Source organism: Echiichthys vipera (assembly GCF_963691815.1).
Source record: "Echiichthys vipera genome assembly, chromosome: Y".
Lineage (NCBI taxonomy): Eukaryota > Metazoa > Chordata > Actinopteri > Perciformes > Trachinidae > Echiichthys > Echiichthys vipera.
This window is the reverse complement of record NC_139849.1, coordinates 15675396-15700023: the sequence shown is the minus strand read 5'-3', so window position 1 is coordinate 15700023 and position 24628 is coordinate 15675396.

The window sequence follows — 24628 nt, the reverse complement described above, 5'->3', positions numbered from 1 at the left end:
ATCATTTTTTTTGGTGTTTTGCGTTTGTTTTTAGTCGTTTCATCACCTTTTTGTGGTGTGTTTCTTCTGTTTATAGATGTTTTATCACGTTTTTGTGGTGTTTTCATCCGTTTTTAGTCGTTTTCTCAAGTTTTAGTGGTGTTTTCATTTGTTTTTTGTCGTTTTGTCATGTTTCTGTGGAGTTTTACGTCTGTTTTTAGTCGTCTCATCTTATTTTTGTGGAGTTTTAAATCAGTTTTTAGTCGTTTTGTCATGTTCTTGTGGTGTTTTTGTCTGTTTTCAATCGTTTTGTCACGTTTTTGTGGTGTTTCATCTGTTTTTAGTCGTTTCATAATGTTTTTGTGGAGTTTTGTCTTGTTTTTCTGGTGCTTCATCTGTTTTTAGTAGTTTCATCACGTTTTTGTGGACTCTTGCGTCTATTTTTAGTCGTTTCATCACGTTTTTGTGGAGTTTTGCGTCTGATTTTAGTCATTTTGTCATCTTTTTGTGGTGTTTCATCTGTTTTTAGTCCTTTCATCACGTTTTTGTGGTGTTTTTGTCTGTTTTTACTCGTTTCATCACGTTTTTGTGGAGTTCTGCATCTGTTTTTAGTCGTTTCATCATTTTTTTTGGTGTTTTGCGTTTGTTTTTAATCGTTTCATCACCTTTTTGTGGTGTGTTTCTTCTGTTTATAGATGTTTTATCACGTTTTTGTGGTGTTTTCATCCATTTTTAGTCGTTTTTGTCACGTTTTAGTGGAGTTTTAAGTCTGTTTTTAGTCGTTTTGTCATGTTCTTGTGGTGTTTTTGTCTGTTTTCAATCGTTTTGTCACGTTTTTGTGGTGTTTCATCTGTTTTTAGTCATTTCATAATGTTTTTGTGGAGTTTTGCGACTGTTTTTAGTCGTTTCATCATTGTTTTTGTGTTGTGTTTCTTCTTTTTATGGTTGTTTTATCACGTTTTTGTGGTGTTTTCATCCGTTTTTAGTCGTTTTTTCAAGTTTTAGTGGTGTTTTCATTTGTTTTTTGTCATTTTGTCATGTTTCTGTGGAGTTTTACGTCCGTTTTTAGTCGTCTGATCTTGTTTTTGTGGAGTTTTAAATCTGTTTTTAGTCGTTTTGTCATGTTCTTGTGGTGTTTTTGTCTGTTTTCAATCGTTTTGTCACGTTTTTGTGGTGTTTCATCTGTTTTTAGTCGTTTCATAATGTTTTGTGGAGTTTTGTGTCTGTTTTTAGTCGTTTTGTCTTGTTTTTGTGGTGTTTCATCTGTTTTTAGTAGTTTCATCACGTTTTTGTGGACTCTTGCGTCTATTTTTAGTTGTTTCATCACGTTTTTGTGGCGTTTTCTTCTGTTTTTATCCGTTTTTGTGGTGTCTTGCGTTTGTTTTTAGTCGTTTCATCACGTTTTTGTGGTGTGTTTCGTCTTTTTTTAGTTGTTTTATCACGTTTTTGTGGAGTTTTGCGTCTGTTTTTAGGCGTTTTGTCATGTTCTTGTGGTGTTTTTGTCTGTTTTTAATCGTTAGGTCATGTTTTTTTGGTATTTCAATCTGTTTTTAGTCGTTTTTTTCACGTATTTGTGAAGCTTTGCGTCTGTTTTCAATCGTTTTGTCACGTTTTTGTGGTGTTTCATCAGTTTTTAGTCGTTTCATACTGTTTTTGTGGAGTTTTGTGTCTGTTTTCAGTAGTTTTGTCTTGTTTTTGTGGTGTTTCAGTTGTTTTTAGTCGTTTCATAACGTTTTGTGGACTCTTGCGTCTATTTTTAATTGTTTCATCACGTTTTTGTGGCGTTTTCTTCTGTTTTTAGTCGTTTCATCACGTTTTTTTGGTGTGTTTCGTCTGTTTGTAGTTGTTTTGTCACGTTTTTGTGGTGTTTTCATCCGTTTTTAGTCGTTTTTTTCACGTTTTAGTGGTGTTTTAATTTGTTTTTAGTCATTTTGTCATGTTTCTGTGGAGTTTTACGTCTGTTTTTAGTCGTCTCATCTTGTTTTTGTGGAGTTTTAAATCTGTTTTTAGTCGTTTTGTCATGTTCTTGTGGTGTTTTTGTCTGTTTTCAATCGTTTTGTCAAGTTTTTGTGGTGTTTCATCTGTTTTTAGTCGTTTCATAATGTTTTTGTGGAGTTTTGTCTGTTTTTAGTCGTTTTGTCTTGTTTTTGTGGTGTTTCATCTGTTTTTAGTAGTTTCATCTGTTTTTGTGGACTCTTGCGTCTATTTTTAGTTGTTTCATCACGTTTTTGTGGCGTTTTCTTCTGTTTTTATTCGTTTTTGTGGTGTCTTGCGTTTGTTTTTAGTCGTTTCATCACATTTTTGTGGTGTGTTTCGTCTGTTTTTAGTTGTTTTATCACGTTTTTGTGGAGTTTTGCGGCTGTTTTTAGGCGTTTTGTCATGTTCTTGTGGTGTTATTGTCTGTTTTTAATCGTTTTGTCATGTTTTTTGGGTGTTTTCATCTGTATTTAGGCGTTTCATCAAGTTTTTGCGGTATTTTCATCTGTTTTTAGTCGTTTTTTTCACGCATTTGTGAAGCTTTGCGTCTGTTTCTAGTCGTTTCATCACGTTTCTGTGGTGTTTTCATCCGTTTTTAATCATTTCATCATGTTTTTGTGGAGTTTTGCTTCTGTTTAAAGTTGTTTCATAACATATTTGTGGTGTTTTCATCTGTTTTTAGTCATTTCATCACGTTTTGTGGACTCTTGCGTCTATTTTTAGTCGTTTTTTCACGTTATAGTGGTGTTTTCATTTGTTTTTAGTCATTTTGTCATGTTTTTGTGGAGTTTGACGTCTATTTTTAGTCGTCTCATCATGTTTTTGTGGAGTTTTAAGTCTGTTTTTAGTCGTTTCGTAATGTTCTTGTGGTGTTTTTGTCTGTTTTCAATCGTTTTGTCACGTTTTTGTGGTGTTTCATCTGTGTTTAGTCGTTTCATAATGTTTTTGTTGAGTTTTGTGTCTGTTTTTAGTCGTTTTGTCTTGTTTTTGTGGTGTTTCATCTGTTTTAGTCGTTTCATCACGTTTTTGTGGACTCTTGCGTCTATTTTTAGTTGTTTCATCACGTTTTTGTGGCGTTTTCTTCTGTTTTTAGTCGTTTCATCAATTTTTTTGGTGTGTTTCGTCTGTTTGTAGTTGTTTTGTCACGTTTTTGTGGTGTTTTCATCTGTTTTCAGCTGTTTTGTGGTGTCTTGCGTTTGTTTTTAGTCGTTTCATCACCTTTTTGTGGTGTGTTTCTTCTGTTTATAGATGTTTTATCACGTTTTTGTGGTGTTTTCATCCGTTTTTAGTCGTTTTTGTCACGTTTTAGTGGAGTTTTAAGTCTGTTTTTAGTCGTTTTGTCATGTTCTTGTGGTGTTTTTGTCTGTTTTCAATCGTTTTGTCACGTTTTTGTGGTGTTTCATCTGTTTTTAGTCGTTTCATAATGTTTTTGTGGAGTTTTGTGTCTGTTTTTAGTCGTTTTGTCTTGTTTTTGTGGTGTTTCATCTGTTTTTAGTAGTTTCATCACGTTTTTGTGGACTCTTGCGTCTATTTTTAGTTGTTTCATCACGTTTTTGTGGCGTTTTCTTCTGTTTTTATTCGTTCTTGTGGTGTCTTGCGTTTGTTTTTAGTCGTTTCATCACGTTTTTGTGGTGTGTTTCGTCTTTTTTTAGTTGTTTTATCACGTTTTTGTGGAGTTTTGCGGCTGTTTTTAGGCGTTTTGTCATGTTCTTGTGGTGTTTTTGTCTGTTTTTAATCGTTAGGTCATGTTTTTTTGGTATTTTCATCTGTTTTTAGTCGTTTTTTTCACGTATTTGTGAAGCTTTGCGTCTGTTTTTAGTCGTTTCATCACATTTTTGTGGTGTTTTCATCTGTTTTGAGTCGTTTCATCACGTTTTTGTGGTGTTTTCGTCTGTTTTTAGTCGTTTTTTAACGTTTTTGTGGTGTCTTCGTCTGCTTTTAGTCGTTTGTCATGTTTTTGTGGTGTTTTCATCTATTTTTAGGCTTTTCATCACGTTTTTGTGGTTTCTTGCGTCTGTTTTTAGTCGCTTCATCACGTTTTTGTGGTGTTTCGTCTGTTTTTAGTTGTTTTATCAAGTTTCGTGCTGTTTTCATCAGTCTTTAGTCGTTTTATCATGTTTTTGTAGAGCTTGGCGTCTGTTTTTAATCGTTTTGTCATGTTCTTGTGGAGTTTTTGTCTGTTTTTAATCGTTTTGTCACGTTTTTGTGGTGTCTTGCATCTGTTTTTAGTCGTTTTATCATATTTTTGTGGTGTTTTCATCCTTTTTTAGTTGTTTCATAATGTTTTTGTGGAGTTTTGCGTCTGTTTTTAATCGGTTTGTCACGTTTTTGTGGTGTTTTTGTCTGGTTTCGTCGTTTTGTCACGTTTTCTGTGGTGTTTCATCTGTTTTTAGTCGTTTTGTTATGTTTTGTGGAGTTTTGCGTCTGTTTTTAGTCGTTTCGTTATGTTTTTGTGGCGTGTTTCGTCTGTTTTAAGTCGTTTCATCAAGTTTTTGCGGTGTTTTGCGTCTGTTTTTAGTCATTTCATCACGTTGTTATGGTGTTTTCGTCTGTTTTTTAGTAGTTTTGTCATGTTTTTTGGTGTTTCATCTGTTTTTAGTCCATTCATCACGTTTTTGTGGTGTTTTTGTCTGTTTTTACTCGTTTCATCACGTTTTTGTGGAGTTCTTCATCTGTTTTTAGTCGTTTCATCATTTTTTTTGGTGTTTTGCGTTTGTTTTTAGTCGTTTCATCACCTTTTTGTGGTGTGTTTCTTCTGTTTATAGATGTTTTATCACGTTTTTGTGGTGTTTTCATCCGTTTTTAGTCGTTTTCTCAAGTTTTAGTGGTGTTTTCATTTGTTTTTTGTCGTTTTGTCATGTTTCTGTGGAGTTTTACGTCTGTTTTTAGTCGTCTCATCTTATTTTTGTGGAGTTTTAAATCTGTTTTTAGTCGTTTTGTCATGTTCTTGTGGTGTTTTTGTCTGTTTTCAATCGTTTTGTCACGTTTTTGTGGTGTTTCATCTGTTTTTAGTCGTTTCATAATGTTTTTGTGGAGTTTTGTCTTGTTTTTCTGGTGTTTCATCTGTTTTTAGTAGTTTCATCACGTTTTTGTGGACTCTTGCGTCTATTTTTAGTTGTTTCATCACGTTTTTGTGGCGTTTTCTTCTGTTTTTATTCGTTTTTGTGGTGTCTTGCGTTTGTTTTTAGTCTTTTTATCACGTTTTTGTGGTGTGTTTCGTCTTTTTTTAGTTGTTTTATCACGTTTTTGTGGAGTTTTGCGGCTGTTTTTAGGCGTTTTGTCATGTTCTTGTGGTGTTTTTGTCTGTTTTTAATCGTTAGGTCATGTTTTTTTGGTATTTCAATCTGTTTTTAGTCGTTTTTTTCACGTATTTGTGAAGCTTTGCGTCTGTTTTTAGTCGTTTCATCACGTTTTTGTGGTGTTTTCATCTGTTTTGAGTCGTTTCATCACGTTTTTGTGGTGTTTTCGTCTGTTTTTAGTTGTTTTTTACCGTTTTTGTGGTGTCTTCGTCTGCTTTTAGTCGTTTGTCATGTTTTTGTGGTGTTTTCATCTGTTTTTAGGCTTTTCATCACGTTTTTGTGGTTTCTTGCGTCTGTTTTTAGTCGCTTCATCACGTTTTTGTGGTGTTTCGTCTGTTTTTAGTTGTTTTATCAAGTTTCGTGCTGTTTTCATCAGTCTTTAGTCGTTTTATCACGTTTTTGTGGAGTTTTACGTCTGTTTTTAGTCGTTTTGTCATGTTTTTGTAGAGCTTGGCGTCTGTTTTTAATCGTTTTGTCATGTTCTTGTGGTGTTTTTGTCTGTTTTTAATCGTTTTGTCACGTTTTTGTGGTGTCTTCATCCGTTTTTAGTCTTTTTGTCAAGTTTTTGTGGTGTTTCTTCTGTTTATAGTTGTTTTATCACGTTTTTGTGGTGTTTTCATCCGTTTCTAGTCGTTTTTGTCACGTTTTAGTGGTGTTTTCATTTGTTTTTAGTCATTTTGTCATGTTTCTGTGGAGTTTTACGTCTGTTTTTAGTCATCTCATCATGTTTTTGTGGTGTCTTCATCTGTTTTTAGTTATATCATCACGATTTTGTAGTGTTTTCATCAGTTTTTAGTCGTTTTTGTGGAGTCTTGAGTCTGTTTTTAGTCGTTTCATCACGTTTTTGTGGTGTGTTTCGTCTGTTTTTAGTTGTTTTATCATAATTTTGTGGTGTTTTCATCTGTTTTTAGTCATTTTTGTCATGTTTTTGTGGTGTTTTCATCTGTTTTTAGTCGTTTTGTCACGCTTTTGTGGTGTCTTGCGTCTGTTTATAGTCGTTTTGTCATGTTCTTGTGGTGTTTTCGTCTGTTTTTAATCGTTTTGTCATGTTTTTGTGGAGTTTTGCGTCTGTTTTTAGTCGTTTCATCATTTTTTTTGTGTTGTGTTTCTTCTGTTTATAGTTGTTTTATCACGTTTTTGTGGTGTTTTCATCCGTTTTTAGTCGTTTTTTTTTCACGTTTTAGTGGTGTTTTTATTTGTTTTTAGTCATTTTGTCATGTTTCTGTGGAGTTTTACGTCTGTTTTTAGTCGTCTGATCTTGTTTTTGTGGAGTTTTAAATCTGTTTTTAGTCGTTTTGTCATGTTCTTGTGGTGTTTTTGTCTGTTTTCAATCGTTTTGTCACGTTTTTGTGGTGTTTCATCTGTTTTTAGTCGTTTCATAATGTTTTTGTGGAGTTTTGTGTCTGTTTTTAGTCGTTTTGTCTTGTTTTTGTGGTGTTTCATCTGTTTTTAGTAGTTTCATCACGTTTTTGTGGACTCTTGCGTCTTTTTTTAGTTGTTTCATCACGTTTTTGTGGCGTTTTCTTCTGTTTTTATTCGTTCTTGTGGTGTCTTGCGTTTGTTTTTAGTCGTTTTATCACGTTTTTGTGGTGTGTTTCGTCTTTTTTTAGTTGTTTTATCACGTTTTTGTGGAGTTTTGCGGCTGTTTTTAGGCGTTTTGTCATGTTCTTGTGGTGTTTTTGTCTGTTTTTAATCGTTAGGTCATGTTTTTTTGGTATTTTCATCTGTTTTTAGTCGTTTTTTTCACGTATTTGTGAAGCTTTGCGTCTGTTTATAGTCGTTTCATCACGTTTTTGTGGTGTTTTCATCTGTTTTGAGTCGTTTCATCACGTTTTTGTGGTGTTTTCGTCTGTTTTTAGTCGTTTTTTAACGTTTTTGTGGTGTCTTCGTCTGCTTTTAGTCGTTTGTCATGTTTTTGTGGTGGTTTCATCTGTTTTTAGGCTTTTCATCACGTTTTTGTGGTTTCTTGCGTCTGTTTTTAGTCGCTTCATCACGTTTTTGTGGTGTTTCATCTGTTTTTAGTTGTTTTATCAAGTTTCGTGCTGTTTTCATCAGTCTTTAGTCGTTTTATCACGTTTTTGTGGAGTTTTACGTCTGTTTTTAGTCGTTTTGTCATGTTTTTGTAGAGCTTGGCGTCTGTTTTTAATCGTCTTGTCATGTTCTTGTGGAGTTTTTGTCTGTTTTTAATCGTTTTGTCAAGTTTTTGTGGTGTTTCATCTGTTTTTAGTCGTTTCATAATGTTTTTGTGGAGTTTTGTGTCTGTTTTTAGTCGTTTTGTCTTGTTTTTGTGGTGTTTCATCTGTTTTTAGTAGTTTCATCACGTTTTTGTGGACTCTTGCGTCTTTTTTTAGTTTTTTCATCACGTTTTTGTGGCGTTTTCTTCTGTTTTTATTCGTTCTTGTGGTGTCTTGCGTTTGTTTTTAGTCGTTTCATCACGTTTTTGTGGTGTGTTTCGTCTTTTTTTAGTTGTTTTATCACGTTTTTGTGGAGTTTTGCGGCTGTTTTTAGGCGTTTTGTCATGTTCTTGTGGTGTTTTTGTCTGTTTTTAATCGTGAGGTCATGTTTTTTTGGTATTTTCATCTGTTTTTAGTCGTTTTTTTCACGTATTTGTGAAGCTTTGCGTCTGTTTTTAGTCGTTTCATCACGTTTTTGTGGTGTTTCATCTGTTTTTAGTTGTTTTATCAAGTTTCGTGCTGTTTTCATCAGTCTTTAGTCGTTTTATCACGTTTTTGTGGAGTTTTACGTCTGTTTTTAGTCGTTTTGTCATGTTTTTGTAGAGCTTGGCGTCTGTTTTTAATCGTCTTGTCATGTTCTTGTGGAGTTTTTGTCTGTTTTTAATCGTTTTGTCAAGTTTTTGTGGTGTTTCATCTGTTTTTAGTCGTTTCATAATGTTTTTGTGGAGTTTTGTGTCTGTTTTTAGTCGTTTTGTCTTGTTTTTGTGGTGTTTCATCTGTTTTTAGTAGTTTCATCACGTTTTTGTGGACTCTTGCGTCTTTTTTTAGTTTTTTCATCACGTTTTTGTGGCGTTTTCTTCTGTTTTTATTCGTTCTTGTGGTGTCTTGCGTTTGTTTTTAGTCGTTTCATCACGTTTTTGTGGTGTGTTTCGTCTTTTTTTAGTTGTTTTATCACGTTTTTGTGGAGTTTTGCGGCTGTTTTTAGGCGTTTTGTCATGTTCTTGTGGTGTTTTTGTCTGCTTTTAGTCGTTTGTCATGTTTTTGTGGTGTTTTCATCTGTTTTTAGGCTTTTCATCACGTTTTTGTGGTTTCTTGCGTCTGTTTTTAGTCGCTTCATCACGTTTTTGTGGTGTTTCATCTGTTTTTAGTTGTTTTATCAAGTTTCGTGCTGTTTTCATCAGTCTTTAGTCGTTTTATCACGTTTTTGTGGAGTTTTACGTCTGTTTTTAGTCGTTTTGTCATGTTTTTGTAGAGCTTGGCGTCTGTTTTTAATCGTCTTGTCATGTTCTTGTGGAGTTTTTGTCTGTTTTTAATCGTTTTGTCACGTTTTTGTGGTGTCTTGCATCTGTTTTTAGTCGTTTTATCATATTTTTGTGGTGTTTTCATCTTTTTTTAGTTGTTTCATAATGTTTTTGTGGAGTTTTGCGTCTGTTTTAAATCGGTTTGTCACGTTTTTGTGGTGTTTCATCTGTTTTTAGTCGTTTTGTCACGTTTTTGTGGTGTTTTCATCCGTTTCTAGTCGTTTTGTCATGTATTTGTGGAATTTTGCGTCTGTTTTTAGTCGTTTCATCACATTTTGTGGTGTTTCGTCTGTTTTTAGTCCGTTCTTCATGTTTTTGTGGTGTTTTCATCTGTTTTTAGTCCTTTTTGTGGTGTCTCGGTTTGTTTTTAGTCGTTTTGTCATGTTCTTGTGGTGCTTTTGTCTGCTTTTAATCATTTCATCACGTTTTTGTGGTGTTTTCGTCAGTTTTTAGTCGTTTTTTCATGTCTTTGTGGTGTCTTGCGTCTGTTTTTAGTCGTTTCATCAGGTTTTTGTGGGGTGTTTCGTCTGTTTTCAGTGATTTTATCATATTTTTGTGGTGTTTTCATCTGTTTTTAGTCGTTCCATAATGTTTTAGTGGAGTTTTGCGTCCGTTATTAGTCGTTTTTTCAATTTCTCCCGGTGTTTTTGTCTGCTTTTAATCGTTTTAGTGGCGTTTTAATCTGTTTTTAGTCGTTTTGTCATGTTTTTGTGGTGTTTCATCTGTTTTGAGTCGTTTCATAATTTTTTTGTGGAGTTTTGCGTCTGTTTTTAGTAGTTTTGTCATGTTCTTGTAGTGTTTTTGCCTTTTTTAAATCTTTTTGGCACGTTTTTGTGGTGTTTTGTCTGTTTTTAGTCGTTTCATCACGGTTTTGTGGTGTGTTTCGTCTGTTTTTGGTTGTTTTATCATATTTTTGTGGTGTTTTCATTTGTTTTTAGTCATTTTTGTCATGTTTTTGTGGTGTTTTCATCTATTTTTAGTCGTTTTTGTGGTATCTTGCGTCTGTTTTTAGTTAATTCATCACCCTTTTGTGTTGTGTTTCGTCTGTTTATAGTTGTTTTATTACGTTTTGTGGTGTTTTCATCCGTTTTTAGTCGTTTTTGTCACGTTTTTGTGGTGTTTTCATCCGTTTTCAATCATCTATCATGTTTTTGTGGAGTCTTGCATCTGTTTTAAGTCGTTGCGTCACGTTTTTGTGGTGTGTTTTGTCTGTTCTTAGTTGTTTTATCATACTTTTGTCTTGTTTTTATCTGTTTTTAGTAATTTTTGTCATGTTGTTGTGGTGTGTTTCGTCTGTTTTAAGTCGTTTCATCAAGTTTTTATGGTGTTTTGCGTCTCTTTTTAGTCAGTTCATCACGTTGTTATGGTGTTTTCGTCTGTTTTTAGTTGTTTTGTCATGTTTTTTGGTGTTTCATCTTTTTTTAGTCGTTTTGTCACGTTTTTGTGGAGCTTTGTGTCTGTTTTTGGTTGTTTCATCACGTTTTTGTGGTGTTTTCATCTGTTTTTAGTCGTTTTTGTGGTGTCTTGCGTCTGATTTTAGTCAGTTCATCAACCAATTGTGGTGTGTTTCGTCTGTTTATAGTTGTTTTATCACGTTTTTTCTGGTGTTTTCATCCGTTTTTAGTTGTTTTTGTCACGTTTTTCTGGTGTTTTCATCCGTTTTTAATCATTTCATCATGTTTTTGTGGTGTTTTCGTCTGTATTTAGTCGTTTTGTCATGTTTTTTTGGAGTCTTGGTCTGTTTTTAGTCGTTTCATCACATTTTTGTGGAGTTTTGCGTATGTTTTTAGTCGTTTCATTACGTTTTTGTGGTGTTTTCTTCTATTTTTATTCGTTTTGTCACGCTTTAGTGGTATTTTCATCAGTTTTTTGTTGTTTTCTCATTTTTCTGTGGAGTTTTGTGTCTGTTTTTAGTCGTTTCATCATTTTTTTGTGGAGTTTTGCGTCTGTTTTTAGTCGTTTCATCACATTTTTGTGGAGTTTTGTGTCTGTGTTTAGTCGTATTGTCATGTTTTATGGAGCTTTGCGTCTGTTTTGAGTTGTTTCATCACGTTTTTGTGGTGTTTTCATCTGTTTTAAGTCGGTTCATCACGTTTTTTTGGTGTTTTCATCTGTTTTTAGTCATTTTTGTGGTGTCTTGCGTCTGTTTTTAGTCGTTTCATCACACTTTTGTGGTGTGTTTCGTCTGTTTTTAGTTGTCTTATCACGTTTTGTGGTGTTTTCATCTGTTTTATAGTTGTTTCATCACGTTTTTGTGGTGTTTTCATCCGTTTTTAATCATTTCATCATGTTTTTGTGGAGTTTTGCGTCTGTTTAAAGTTGTTTCATAACATATTTGTGGTGTTTTAATCTGTTTTTAGTCGTTTCATCACGTTTTTGTGGAGTTTTAAGTCTGTTTTTAGTCGTTTCGTAATGTTCTTGTGGTGTTTTTGTCTGTTTTCAATCGTTTTGTCACGTTTTTGTGGTGTTTCATCAGTTTTTAGTCGTTTCATACAGTTTTTGTGGAGTTTTGTGTCTGTTTTAGTAGTTTTGTCATGTTTTTGTGGTGTTTCATCTGTTTTTAGTCGTTTCATAACGTTTTGTGGACTCTTGCGTCTATTTTTAGTTGTTTCATCACGTTTTTGTGGCGTTTTCTTCTGTTTTTAGTCGTTTCATCATTTTTTTTGGTGTGTTTCGTCTGTTTGTAGTTGTTTTGTCACGTTTTTGTAGTGTTTTCATCCGTTTTTAGTCGTTTTTTTCACGTTTTAGTGGTGTTTTAATTTGTTTTTAGTCATTTTGTCATGTTTCTGTGGAGTTTTACGTCTGTTTTTAGTCGTCTCATCATGTTTTTGTGGAGTTTTAAATCTGTTTTTAGTCGTTTTGTCATGTTCTTGTGGTGTTTTTGTCTGTTTTCAATCGTTTTGTCACGTTTTTGTGGTGTTTCATCTGTTTTTAGTCGTTTCATAATGTTTTTGTGGAGTTTTGTCTGTTTTTAGTCGTTTTGTCTTGTTTTTGTGGTGTTTCATCTGTTTTTAGTAGTTTCATCTGTTTTTGTGGACTCTTGCGTCTATTTTTAGTTGTTTCATCACGTTTTTGTGGCGTTTTCTTCTGTTTTTATTCGTTTTTGTGGTGTCTTGCGTTTGTTTTTAGTCGTTTCATCAGGTTTTTGTGGTGTGTTTCGTCTGTTTTTAGTTGTTTTATCACGTTTTTGTGGAGTTTTGCGGCTGTTTTTAGGCGTTTTGTCAGGTTCTTGTGGTGTTTTTGTCTGTTTTTAATCGTTTTGTCATGTTTTTTTGGTGTTTTCATCTGTTTTTAGGCGTTTCATCAAGTTTTTGCGGTATTTTCATCTGTTTTTAGTCGTTTTTTTCACGCATTTGTGAAGCTTTGCGTCTGTTTCTAGTCGTTTCATCACGTTTCTGTGGTGTTTTCATCCGTTTTTAATCATTTCATCATGTTTTTGTGGAGTTTTGCGTCTGTTTAAAGTTGTTTCATAACATATTTGTGGTGTTTTCATCTGTTTTTAGTCATTTCATCACGTTTTTGTGGACTCTTGCGTCTATTTTTAGTCGTTTTTTCACGTTATAGTGGTGTTTTCATTTGTTTTTAGTCATTTTGTCATGTTTTTGTGGAGTTTTACGTCTATTTTTAGTCGTCTCATCATGTTTTTGTGGAGTTTTAAGTCTGTTTTTAGTCGTTTCGTAATGTTCTTGTGGTGTTTTTGTCTGTTTTCAATCGTTTTGTCACGTTTTTGTGGTGTTTCATCTGTGTTTAGTCGTTTCATAATGTTTTTGTTGAGTTTTGTGTCTGTTTTTAGTCGTTTTGTCTTGTATTTGTGGTGTTTCATCTGTTTTAGTCGTTTCATCACGTTTTTGTGGACTCTTGTGTCTATTTTTAGTTGTTTCATCACGTTTTTGTGGCGTTTTCTTCTGTTTTTAGTCGTTTCATCATTTTTTTTGGTGTGTTTCGTCTGTTTGTAGTTGTTTTGTCACGTTTTTGTGGTGTTTTCATCTGTTTTCAGCTGTTTTGTGGTGTCTTGCGTTTGTTTTTAGTCGTTTCATCACCTTTTTGTGGTGTGTTTCTTCTGTTTATAGATGTTTTATCACGTTTTTGTGGTGTTTTCATCCGTTTTTAGTCGTTTTTGTCACGTTTTAGTGGAGTTTTAAGTCTGTTTTTAGTCGTTTTGTCATGTTCTTGTGGTGTTTTTGTCTGTTTTCAATCGTTTTGTCACGTTTTTGTGGTGTTTCATCTGTTTTTAGTCGTTTCATAATGTTTTTGTGGAGTTTTGTGTCTGTTTTTAGTCGTTTTGTCTTGTTTTTGTGGTGTTTCATCTGTTTTTAGTAGTTTCATCACGTTTTTGTGGACTCTTGCGTCTATTTTTAGTTGTTTCATCACGTTTTTGTGGCGTTTTCTTCTGTTTTTATTCGTTCTTGTGGTGTCTTGCGTTTGTTTTTAGTCGTTTCATCACGTTTTTGTGGTGTGTTTCGTCTTTTTTTAGTTGTTTTATCACGTTTTTGTGGAGTTTTGCGGCTGTTTTTAGGCGTTTTGTCATGTTCTTGTGGTGTTTTTGTCTGTTTTTAATCGTTAGGTCATGTTTTTTTGGTATTTTCATCTGTTTTTAGTCGTTTTTTTCACGTATTTGTGAAGCTTTGCGTCTGTTTTTAGTCGTTTCATCACGTTTTTGTGGTGTTTTCATCTGTTTTGAGTCGTTTCATCACGTTTTTGTGGTGTTTTCGTCTGTTTTTAGTCGTTTTTTAACGTTTTTGTGGTGTCTTCGTCTGCTTTTAGTCGTTTGTCATGTTTTTGTGGTGTTTTCATCTATTTTTAGGCTTTTCATCACGTTTTTGTGGTTTCTTGCGTCTGTTTTTAGTCGCTTCATCACGTTTTTGTGGTGTTTCGTCTGTTTTTAGTTGTGTTATCAAGTTTCGTGCTGTTTTCATCAGTCTTTAGTCGTTTTATCATGTTTTTGTAGAGCTTGGCGTCTGTTTTTAATCGTTTTGTCATGTTCTTGTGGAGTTTTTGTCTGTTTTTAATCGTTTTGTCACGTTTTTGTGGTGTCTTGCATCTGTTTTTAGTCGTTTTATCATATTTTTGTGGTGTTTTCATCCTTTTTTAGTTGTTTCATAATGTTTTTGTGGAGTTTTGCGTCTGTTTTTAATCGTTTTGTCACGTTTTTGTGGTGTTTCATCTGTTTTTAGTCGTTTTGTCACGTTTTTGTGGTGTTTTCATCCGTTTTTAGTCTTTTTGTCAAGTTTTTGTGGTGTTTCATCTGTTTTTAGTCGTTTCATCACGTATTTTTGGTGTTTTCGTCTGTTTTAAGTCGTTTTTTCACGTTTTTGTGGTGTGTTTCGTCTGTTTTTAGTTGTTTTATCAAGTTTCGTGGTGTTTTCATCCGTCTTTAGTCGTTTCATCACGTTGTTATGGTGTTTCATCTGTTTTTAGTCGTTTTGTCATGTTCTTGTGGTGTTTTTGTCTGGTTTCGTCGTTTTGTCACGTTTTCTGTGGTGTTTCATCTGTTTTTAGTCGTTTTGTTATGTTTTGTGGAGTTTTGCGTCTGTTTTTAGTCGTTTTGTTATGTTTTTGTGGTGTGTTTCGTCTGTTTTAAGTCGTTTCATCAAGTTTTTGCGGTGTTTTGCGTCTGTTTTTAGTCATTTCATCACGTTGTTATGGTGTTTTCGTCTGTTTTTAGTCGTTTTGTCTTGTTTTTGTGGTGTTTCATCTGTTTTTAGTAGTTTCATCTGTTTTTGTGGACTCTTGCGTCTATTTTTAGTTGTTTCATCACGTTTTTGTGGCGTTTTCTTCTGTTTTTATTCGTTTTTGTGGTGTCTTGCGTTTGTTTTTAGTCGTTTCATCAGGTTTTTGTGGTGTGTTTCGTCTGTTTTTAGTTGTTTTATCACGTTTTTGTGGAGTTTTGCGGCTGTTTTTAGGCGTTTTGTCAGGTTCTTGTGGTGTTTTTGTCTGTTTTTAATCGTTTTGTCATGTTTTTTTGGTGTTTTCATCTGTTTTTAGGCGTTTCATCAAGTTTTTGCGGTATTTTCATCTGTTTTTAGTCGTTTTTTTCACGCATTTGTGAAGCTTTGCGTCTGTTTCTAGTCGTTTCATCACGTTTCTGTGGTGTTTTCATCCGTTTTTAATCATTTCATCATGTTTTTGTGGAGTTTTGCGTCTGTTTAAAGTTGTTTCATAACATATTTGTGGTGTTTTCATCTGTTTTTAGTCATTTCATCACGTTTTTGTGGACTCTTGCGTCTATTTTTAGTCGTTTTTTCACGTTATAGTGGTGTTTTCATTTGTTTTTAGTCATTTTGTCATGTTTTTGTGGAGTTTTACGTCTATTTTTAGTCGTCTCATCATGTTTTTGTGGAGTTTTAAGTCTGTTTTTAGTCGTTTCGTAATGTTCTTGTGGTGTTTTTGTCTGTTTTCAATCGTTTTGTCACGTTTTTGTGGTGTTTCATCTGTGTTTAGTCGTTTCATAATGTTTTTGTTGAGTTTTGTGTCTGTTTTTAGTCGTTTTGTCTTGTATTTGTGGTGTTTCATCTGTTTTAGTCGTTTCATCACGTTTTTGTGGACTCTTGTGTCTATTTTTAGTTGTTTCATCACGTTTTTGTGGCGTTTTCTTCTGTTTTTAGTCGTTTCATCATTTTTTTTGGTGTGTTTCGTCTGTTTGTAGTTGTTTTGTCACGTTTTTGTGGTGTTTTCATCTGTTTTCAGCTGTTTTGTGGTGTCTTGCGTTTGTTTTTAGTCGTTTCATCACCTTTTTGTGGTGTGTTTCTTCTGTTTATAGATGTTTTATCACGTTTTTGTGGTGTTTTCATCCGTTTTTAGTCGTTTTTGTCACGTTTTAGTGGAGTTTTAAGTCTGTTTTTAGTCGTTTTGTCATGTTCTTGTGGTGTTTTTGTCTGTTTTCAATCGTTTTGTCACGTTTTTGTGGTGTTTCATCTGTTTTTAGTCGTTTCATAATGTTTTTGTGGAGTTTTGTGTCTGTTTTTAGTCGTTTTGTCTTGTTTTTGTGGTGTTTCATCTGTTTTTAGTAGTTTCATCACGTTTTTGTGGACTCTTGCGTCTATTTTTAGTTGTTTCATCACGTTTTTGTGGCGTTTTCTTCTGTTTTTATTCGTTCTTGTGGTGTCTTGCGTTTGTTTTTAGTCGTTTCATCACGTTTTTGTGGTGTGTTTCGTCTTTTTTTAGTTGTTTTATCACGTTTTTGTGGAGTTTTGCGGCTGTTTTTAGGCGTTTTGTCATGTTCTTGTGGTGTTTTTGTCTGTTTTTAATCGTTAGGTCATGTTTTTTTGGTATTTTCATCTGTTTTTAGTCGTTTTTTTCACGTATTTGTGAAGCTTTGCGTCTGTTTTTAGTCGTTTCATCACGTTTTTGTGGTGTTTTCATCTGTTTTGAGTCGTTTCATCACGTTTTTGTGGTGTTTTCGTCTGTTTTTAGTCGTTTTTTAACGTTTTTGTGGTGTCTTCGTCTGCTTTTAGTCGTTTGTCATGTTTTTGTGGTGTTTTCATCTATTTTTAGGCTTTTCATCACGTTTTTGTGGTTTCTTGCGTCTGTTTTTAGTCGCTTCATCACGTTTTTGTGGTGTTTCGTCTGTTTTTAGTTGTGTTATCAAGTTTCGTGCTGTTTTCATCAGTCTTTAGTCGTTTTATCATGTTTTTGTAGAGCTTGGCGTCTGTTTTTAATCGTTTTGTCATGTTCTTGTGGAGTTTTTGTCTGTTTTTAATCGTTTTGTCACGTTTTTGTGGTGTCTTGCATCTGTTTTTAGTCGTTTTATCATATTTTTGTGGTGTTTTCATCCTTTTTTAGTTGTTTCATAATGTTTTTGTGGAGTTTTGCGTCTGTTTTTAATCGTTTTGTCACGTTTTTGTGGTGTTTCATCTGTTTTTAGTCGTTTTGTCACGTTTTTGTGGTGTTTTCATCCGTTTTTAGTCTTTTTGTCAAGTTTTTGTGGTGTTTCATCTGTTTTTAGTCGTTTCATCACGTATTTTTGGTGTTTTCGTCTGTTTTAAGTCGTTTTTTCACGTTTTTGTGGTGTGTTTCGTCTGTTTTTAGTTGTTTTATCAAGTTTCGTGGTGTTTTCATCCGTCTTTAGTCGTTTCATCACGTTGTTATGGTGTTTCATCTGTTTTTAGTCGTTTTGTCATGTTCTTGTGGTGTTTTTGTCTGGTTTCGTCGTTTTGTCACGTTTTCTGTGGTGTTTCATCTGTTTTTAGTCGTTTTGTTATGTTTTGTGGAGTTTTGCGTCTGTTTTTAGTCGTTTTGTTATGTTTTTGTGGTGTGTTTCGTCTGTTTTAAGTCGTTTCATCAAGTTTTTGCGGTGTTTTGCGTCTGTTTTTAGTCATTTCATCACGTTGTTATGGTGTTTTCGTCTGTTTTTAGTAGTTTTGTCATGTTTTTTGGTGTTTCATCTGTTTTTAGTCCATTCATCACGTTTTTGTGGTGTTTTTGTCTGTTTTTACTCGTTTCATCACGTTTTTGTGGAGTTCTTCATCTGTTTTTAGTCGTTTCATCATTTTTTTTGGTGTTTTGCGTTTGTTTTTAGTCGTTTCATCACCTTTTTGTGGTGTGTTTCTTCTGTTTATAGATGTTTTATCACGTTTTTGTGGTGTTTTCATCCGTTTTTAGTCGTTTTCTCAAGTTTTAGTGGTGTTTTCATTTGTTTTTTGTCGTTTTGTCATGTTTCTGTGGAGTTTTACGTCTGTTTTTAGTCGTCTCATCTTATTTTTGTGGAGTTTTAAATCAGTTTTTAGTCGTTTTGTCATGTTCTTGTGGTGTTTTTGTCTGTTTTCAATCGTTTTGTCACGTTTTTGTGGTGTTTCATCTGTTTTTAGTCGTTTCATAATGTTTTTGTGGAGTTTTGTCTTGTTTTTCTGGTGCTTCATCTGTTTTTAGTAGTTTCATCACGTTTTTGTGGACTCTTGCGTCTATTTTTAGTCGTTTCATCACGTTTTTGTGGAGTTTTGCGTCTGATTTTAGTCATTTTGTCATCTTTTTGTGGTGTTTCATCTGTTTTTAGTCCTTTCATCACGTTTTTGTGGTGTTTTTGTCTGTTTTTACTCGTTTCATCACGTTTTTGTGGAGTTCTGCATCTGTTTTTAGTCGTTTCATCATTTTTTTTGGTGTTTTGCGTTTGTTTTTAATCGTTTCATCACCTTTTTGTGGTGTGTTTCTTCTGTTTATAGATGTTTTATCACGTTTTTGTGGTGTTTTCATCCATTTTTAGTCGTTTTTGTCACGTTTTAGTGGAGTTTTAAGTCTGTTTTTAGTCGTTTTGTCATGTTCTTGTGGTGTTTTTGTCTGTTTTCAATCGTTTTGTCACGTTTTTGTGGTGTTTCATCTGTTTTTAGTCATTTCATAATGTTTTTGTGGAGTTTTGCGACTGTTTTTAGTCGTTTCATCATTGTTTTTGTGTTGTGTTTCTTCTTTTTATGGTTGTTTTATCACGTTTTTGTGGTGTTTTCATCCGTTTTTAGTCGTTTTTTCAAGTTTTAGTGGTGTTTTCATTTGTTTTTTGTCATTTTGTCATGTTTCTGTGGAGTTTTACGTCCGTTTTTAGTCGTCTGATCTTGTTTTTGTGGAGTTTTAAATCTGTTTTTAGTCGTTTTGTCATGTTCTTGTGGTGTTTTTGTCTGTTTTCAATCGTTTTGTCACGTTTTTGTGGTGTTTCATCTGTTTTTAGTCGTTTCATAATGTTTTGTGGAGTTTTGTGTCTGTTTTTAGTCGTTTTGTCTTGTTTTTGTGGTGTTTCATCTGTTTTTAGTAGTTTCATCACGTTTTTGTGGACTCTTGCGTCTATTTTTAGTTGTTTCATCACGTTTTTGTGGCGTTTTCTTCTGTTTTTATCCGTTTTTGTGGTGTCTTGCGTTTGTTTTTAGTCGTTTCATCACGTTTTTGTGGTGTGTTTCGTCTTTTTTTAGTTGTTTTATCACGTTTTTGTGGAGTTTTGCGTCTGTTTTTAGGCGTTTTGTCATGTTCTTGTGGTGTTTTTGTCTGTTTTTAATCGTTAGGTCATGTTTTTTTGGTATTTCAATCTGTTTTTAGTCGTTTTTTTCACGTATTTGTGAAGCTTTGCGTCTGTTTTCAATCGTTTTGTCACGTTTTTGTGGTGTTTCATCAGTTTTTAGTCGTTTCATACTGTTTTTGTGGAGTTTTGTGTCTGTTTTTAGTAGTTTTGTCTTGTTTTTGTGGTGTTTCATCTGTTTTTAGTCGTTTCATAACGTTTTGTGGACTCTTGCGTCTATTTTTAATTGTTTCATCACGTTTTTGTGGCGTTTTCTTCTGTTTTTAGTCGTTTCATCACGTTTTTTTGGTGTGTTTCGTCTGTTTGTAGTTGTTTTGTCACGTTTTTGTGGTGTTTTCATCCGTTTTTAGTCGTTTTTTTCACGTTTTAGTGGTGTTTTAATTTGTTTTTAGTCATTTTGTCATGTTTCTGTGGAGTTTTACGTCTGTTTTTAGTCGTCTCATCTTGTTTTTGTGGAGTTTTAAATCTGTTTTTAGTCGTTTTGTCATGTTCTTGTGGTGTTTTTGTCTGTTTTCAATCGTTTTGTCAAGTTTTTGTGGTGTTTCATCTGTTTTTAGTCGTTTCATAATGTTTTTGTGGAGTTTTGTCTGTTTTTAGTCGTTTTGTCTTGTTTTTGTGGTGTTTCATCTGTTTTTAGTAGTTTCATCTGTTTTTGTGGACTCTTGCGTCTATTTTTAGTTGTTTCATCACGTTTTTGTGGCGTTTTCTTCTGTTTTTATTCGTTTTTGTGGTGTCTTGCGTTTGTTTTTAGTCGTTTCATCACATTTTTGTGGTGTGTTTCGTCTGTTTTTAGTTGTTTTATCACGTTTTTGTGGAGTTTTGCGGCTGTTTTTAGGCGTTTTGTCATGTTCTTGTGGTGTTATTGTCTGTTTTTAATCGTTTTGTCATGTTTTTTTGGTGTTTTCATCTGTATTTAGGCGTTTCATCAAGTTTTTGCGGTATTTTCATCTGTTTTTAGTCGTTTTTTTCACGCATTTGTGAAGCTTTGGATCTGTTTCTAGTCGTTTCATCACGTTTCTGTGGTGTTTTCATCCGTTTTTAATCATTTCATCATGTTTTTGTGGAGTTTTGCGTCTGTTTAAAGTTGTTTCATAACATATTTGTGGTGTTTTCATCTGTTTTTAGTCATTTCATCACGTTTTGTGGACTCTTGCGTCTATTTTTAGTCGTTTTTTCACGTTATAGTGGTGTTTTCATTTGTTTTTAGTCATTTTGTCATGTTTTTGTGGAGTTTTACGTCTATTTTTAGTCGTCTCATCATGTTTTTGTGGAGTTTTAAGTCTGTTTTTAGTCGTTTCGTAATGTTCTTGTGGTGTTTTTGTCTGTTTTCAATCGTTTTGTCACGTTTTTGTGGTGTTTCATCTGTGTTTAGTCGTTTCATAATGTTTTTGTTGAGTTTTGTGTCTGTTTTTAGTCGTTTTGTCTTGTTTTTGTGGTGTTTCATCTGTTTTAGTCGTTTCATCACGTTTTTGTGGACTCTTGCGTCTATTTTTAGTTGTTTCATCACGTTTTTGTGGCGTTTTCTTCTGTTTTTAGTCGTTTCATCATTTTTTTTGGTGTGTTTCGTCTGTTTGTAGTTGTTTTGTCACGTTTTTGTGGTGTTTTCATCTGTTTTCAGCTGTTTTGTGGTGTCTTGCGTTTGTTTTTAGTCGTTTCATCACCTTTTTGTGGTGTGTTTCTTCTGTTTATAGATGTTTTATCACGTTTTTGTGGTGTTTTCATCCGTTTTTAGTCGTTTTTGTCACGTTTAAGTGGAGTTTTAAGTCTGTTTTTAGTCGTTTTGTCATGTTCTTGTGGTGTTTTTGTCTGTTTTCAATCGTTTTGTCACGTTTTTGTGGTGTTTCATCTGTTTTTAGTCGTTTCATAATGTTTTTGTGGAGTTTTGTGTCTGTTTTTAGTCGTTTTGTCTTGTTTTTGTGGTGTTTCATCTGTTTTTAGTAGTTTCATCACGTTTTTGTGGACTCTTGCGTCTATTTTTAGTTGTTTCATCACGTTTTTGTGGCGTTTTCTTCTGTTTTTATTCGTTCTTGTGGTGTCTTGCGTTTGTTTTTAGTCGTTTCATCACGTTTTTGTGGTGTGTTTCGTCTTTTTTTAGTTGTTTTATCACGTTTTTGTGGAGTTTTGCGGCTGTTTTTAGGCGTTTTGTCATGTTCTTGTGGTGTTTTTGTCTGTTTTTAATCGTTAGGTCATGTTTTTTTGGTATTTTCATCTGTTTTTAGTCGTTTTTTTCACGTATTTGTGAAGCTTTGCGTCTGTTTTTAGTCGTTTCATCACATTTTTGTGGTGTTTTCATCTGTTTTGAGTCGTTTCATCACGTTTTTGTGGTGTTTTCGTCTATTTTTAGTCGTTTTTTAACGTTTTTGTGGTGTCTTCGTCTGCTTTTAGTCGTTTGTCATGTTTTTGTGGTGTTTTCATCTATTTTTAGGCTTTTCATCACGTTTTTGTGGTTTCTTGCGTCTGTTTTTAGTCGCTTCATCACGTTTTTGTGGTGTTTCGTCTGTTTTTAGTTGTTTTATCAAGTTTCGTGCTGTTTTCATCAGTCTTTAGTCGTTTTATCATGTTTTTGTAGAGCTTGGCGTCTGTTTTTAATCGTTTTGTCATGTTCTTGTGGAGTTTTTGTCTGTTTTTAATCGTTTTGTCACGTTTTTGTGGTGTCTTGCATCTGTTTTTAGTCGTTTTATCATATTTTTGTGGTGTTTTCATCCTTTTTTAGTTGTTTCATAATGTTTTTGTGGAGTTTTGCGTCTGTTTTTAATCGGTTTGTCACGTTTTTGTGGTGTTTTTGTCTGGTTTCGTCGTTTTGTCACGTTTTCTGTGGTGTTTCATCTGTTTTTAGTCGTTTTGTTATGTTTTGTGGAGTTTTGCGTCTGTTTTTAGTCGTTTCGTTATGTTTTTGTGGCGTGTTTCGTCTGTTTTAAGTCGTTTCATCAAGTTTTTGCGGTGTTTTGCGTCTGTTTTTAGTCATTTCATCACGTTGTTATGGTGTTTTCGTCTGTTTTTTAGTAGTTTTGTCATGTTTTTTGGTGTTTCATCTGTTTTTAGTCCATTCATCACGTTTTTGTGGTGTTTTTGTCTGTTTTTACTCGTTTCATCACGTTTTTGTGGAGTTCTTCATCTGTTTTTAGTCGTTTCATCATTTTTTTTGGTGTTTTGCGTTTGTTTTTAGTCGTTTCATCACCTTTTTGTGGTGTGTTTCTTCTGTTTATAGATGTTTTATCACGTTTTTGTGGTGTTTTCATCCGTTTTTAGTCGTTTTCTCAAGTTTTAGTGGTGTTTTCATTTGTTTTTTGTCGTTTTGTCATGTTTCTGTGGAGTTTTCCGTCTGTTTTTAGTCGTCTCATCTTATTTTTGTGGAGTTTTAAATCTGTTTTTAGTCGTTTTGTCATGTTCTTGTGGTGTTTTTGTCTGTTTTCAATCGTTTTGTCACGTTTTTGTGGTGTTTCATCTGTTTTTAGTCGTTTCATAATGTTTTTGTGGAGTTTTGTCTTGTTTTTCTGGTGTTTCATCTGTTTTTAGTAGTTTCATCACGTTTTTGTGGACTCTTGCGTCTATTTTTAGTTGTTTCATCACGTTTTTGTGGCGTTTTCTTCTGTTTTTATTCGTTTTTGTGGTGTCTTGCGTTTGTTTTTAGTCTTTTTATCACGTTTTTGTGGTGTGTTTCGTCTTTTTTTAGTTGTTTTATCACGTTTTTGTGGAGTTTTGCGGCTGTTTTTAGGCGTTTTGTCATGTTCTTGTGGTGTTTTTGTCTGTTTTTAATCGTTAGGTCATGTTTTTTTGGTATTTCAATCTGTTTTTAGTCGTTTTTTTCACGTATTTGTGAAGCTTTGCGTCTGTTTTTAGTCGTTTCATCACGTTTTTGTGGTGTTTTCATCTGTTTTGAGTCGTTTCATCACGTTTTTGTGGTGTTTTCGTCTGTTTTTAGTTGTTTTTTACCGTTTTTGTGGTGTCTTCGTCTGCTTTTAGTCGTTTGTCATGTTTTTGTGGTGTTTTCATCTGTTTTTAGGCTTTTCATCACGTTTTTGTGGTTTCTTGCGTCTGTTTTTAGTCGCTTCATCACGTTTTTGTGGTGTTTCGTCTGTTTTTAGTTGTTTTATCAAGTTTCGTGCTGTTTTCATCAGTCTTTAGTCGTTTTATCACGTTTTTGTGGAGTTTTACGTCTGTTTTTAGTCGTTTTGTCATGTTTTTGTAGAGCTTGGCGTCTGTTTTTAATCGTTTTGTCATGTTCTTGTGGTGTTTTTGTCTGTTTTTAATCGTTTTGTCACGTTTTTGTGGTGTCTTCATCCGTTTTTAGTCTTTTTGTCAAGTTTTTGTGGTGTTTCTTCTGTTTATAGTTGTTTTATCACGTTTTTGTGGTGTTTTCATCCGTTTCTAGTCGTTTTTGTCACGTTTTAGTGGTGTTTTCATTTGTTTTTAGTCATTTTGTCATGTTTCTGTGGAGTTTTACGTCTGTTTTTAGTCGTCTCATCATGTTTTTGTGGTGTCTTCATCTGTTTTTAGTTATATCATCACGATTTTGTAGTGTTTTCATCAGTTTTTAGTCGTTTTTGTGGAGTCTTGAGTCTGTTTTTAGTCGTTTCATCACGTTTTTGTGGTGTGTTTCGTCTGTTTTTAGTTGTTTTATCATAATTTTGTGGTGTTTTCATCTGTTTTTAGTCATTTTTGTCATGTTTTTGTGGTGTTTTCATCTGTTTTTAGTCGTTTTGTCACGCTTTTGTGGTGTCTTGCGTCTGTTTATAGTCGTTTTGTCATGTTCTTGTGGTGTTTTCGTCTGTTTTTAATCGTTTTGTCATGTTTTTGTGGAGTTTTGCGTCTGTTTTTAGTCGTTTCATCATTTTTTTTGTGTTGTGTTTCTTCTGTTTATAGTTGTTTTATCACGTTTTTGTGGTGTTTTCATCCGTTTTTAGTCGTTTTTTTTTCACGTTTTAGTGGTGTTTTTATTTGTTTTTAGTCATTTTGTCATGTTTCTGTGGAGTTTTACGTCTGTTTTTAGTCGTCTCATCTTGTTTTTGTGGAGTTTTAAATCTGTTTTTAGTCGTTTTGTCATGTTCTTGTGGTGTTTTTGTCTGTTTTCAATCGTTTTGTCACGTTTTTGTGGTGTTTCATCTGTTTTTAGTCGTTTCATAATGTTTTTGTGGAGTTTTGTGTCTGTTTTTAGTCGTTTTGTCTTGTTTTTGTGGTGTTTCATCTGTTTTTAGTAGTTTCATCATGTTTTTGTAGTGATTTCGTCTTTTTTATGTTTCATCACCTTTTTGTGGTGTGTTTCTTCTGTTTATAGTTGTTTTATCACGTTTTTGTGGTGTTTTTATCCGTTTCTAGTCGTTTTTGTCACGTTTTAGTGGTGTTTTCATTTGTTTTTAGTCATTTTGTCAAGTTTCTGTGGAGTTTTACGTCTGTTTTTAGTCGTCTCATCATGTTTTTGTGGTGTCTTCATCTGTTTTTAGTTATATCATCACGATTTTGTAGTGTTTTCATCTGTTTTTAGTCGTTTTTGTGGAGTCTTGAGTCTGTTTTTAGTCGTTTCATCACGTTTTTGTGGTGTGTTTCGTCTGTTTTTAGTTGTTTTATCATAATTTTGTGGTGTTTTCATCTGTTTTTAGTAATTTTTGTCATGTTTTTGTGGTGTTTTCATCTGTTTTTAGTCGTTTTGTCACGTTTTTGTGGTGTTTTCATCCGTTTCTAGTCTTTTTGTCAAGTTTTTGTGGTGTTTTCATCCGTTTTTAGTCGTTTTTTCACGTTTTAGTGGTGTTTTCATTTGTTTTTTGTCATTTTGTCATGTTTCTGTGGAGTTTTGCGTCTGTTTTAAATCGGTTTGTCACGTTTTTGTGGTGTTTCATCTGTTTTTAGTCGTTTTGTCACGTTTTTGTGGTGTTTTCATCCGTTTCTAGTCTTTTTGTCAAGTTT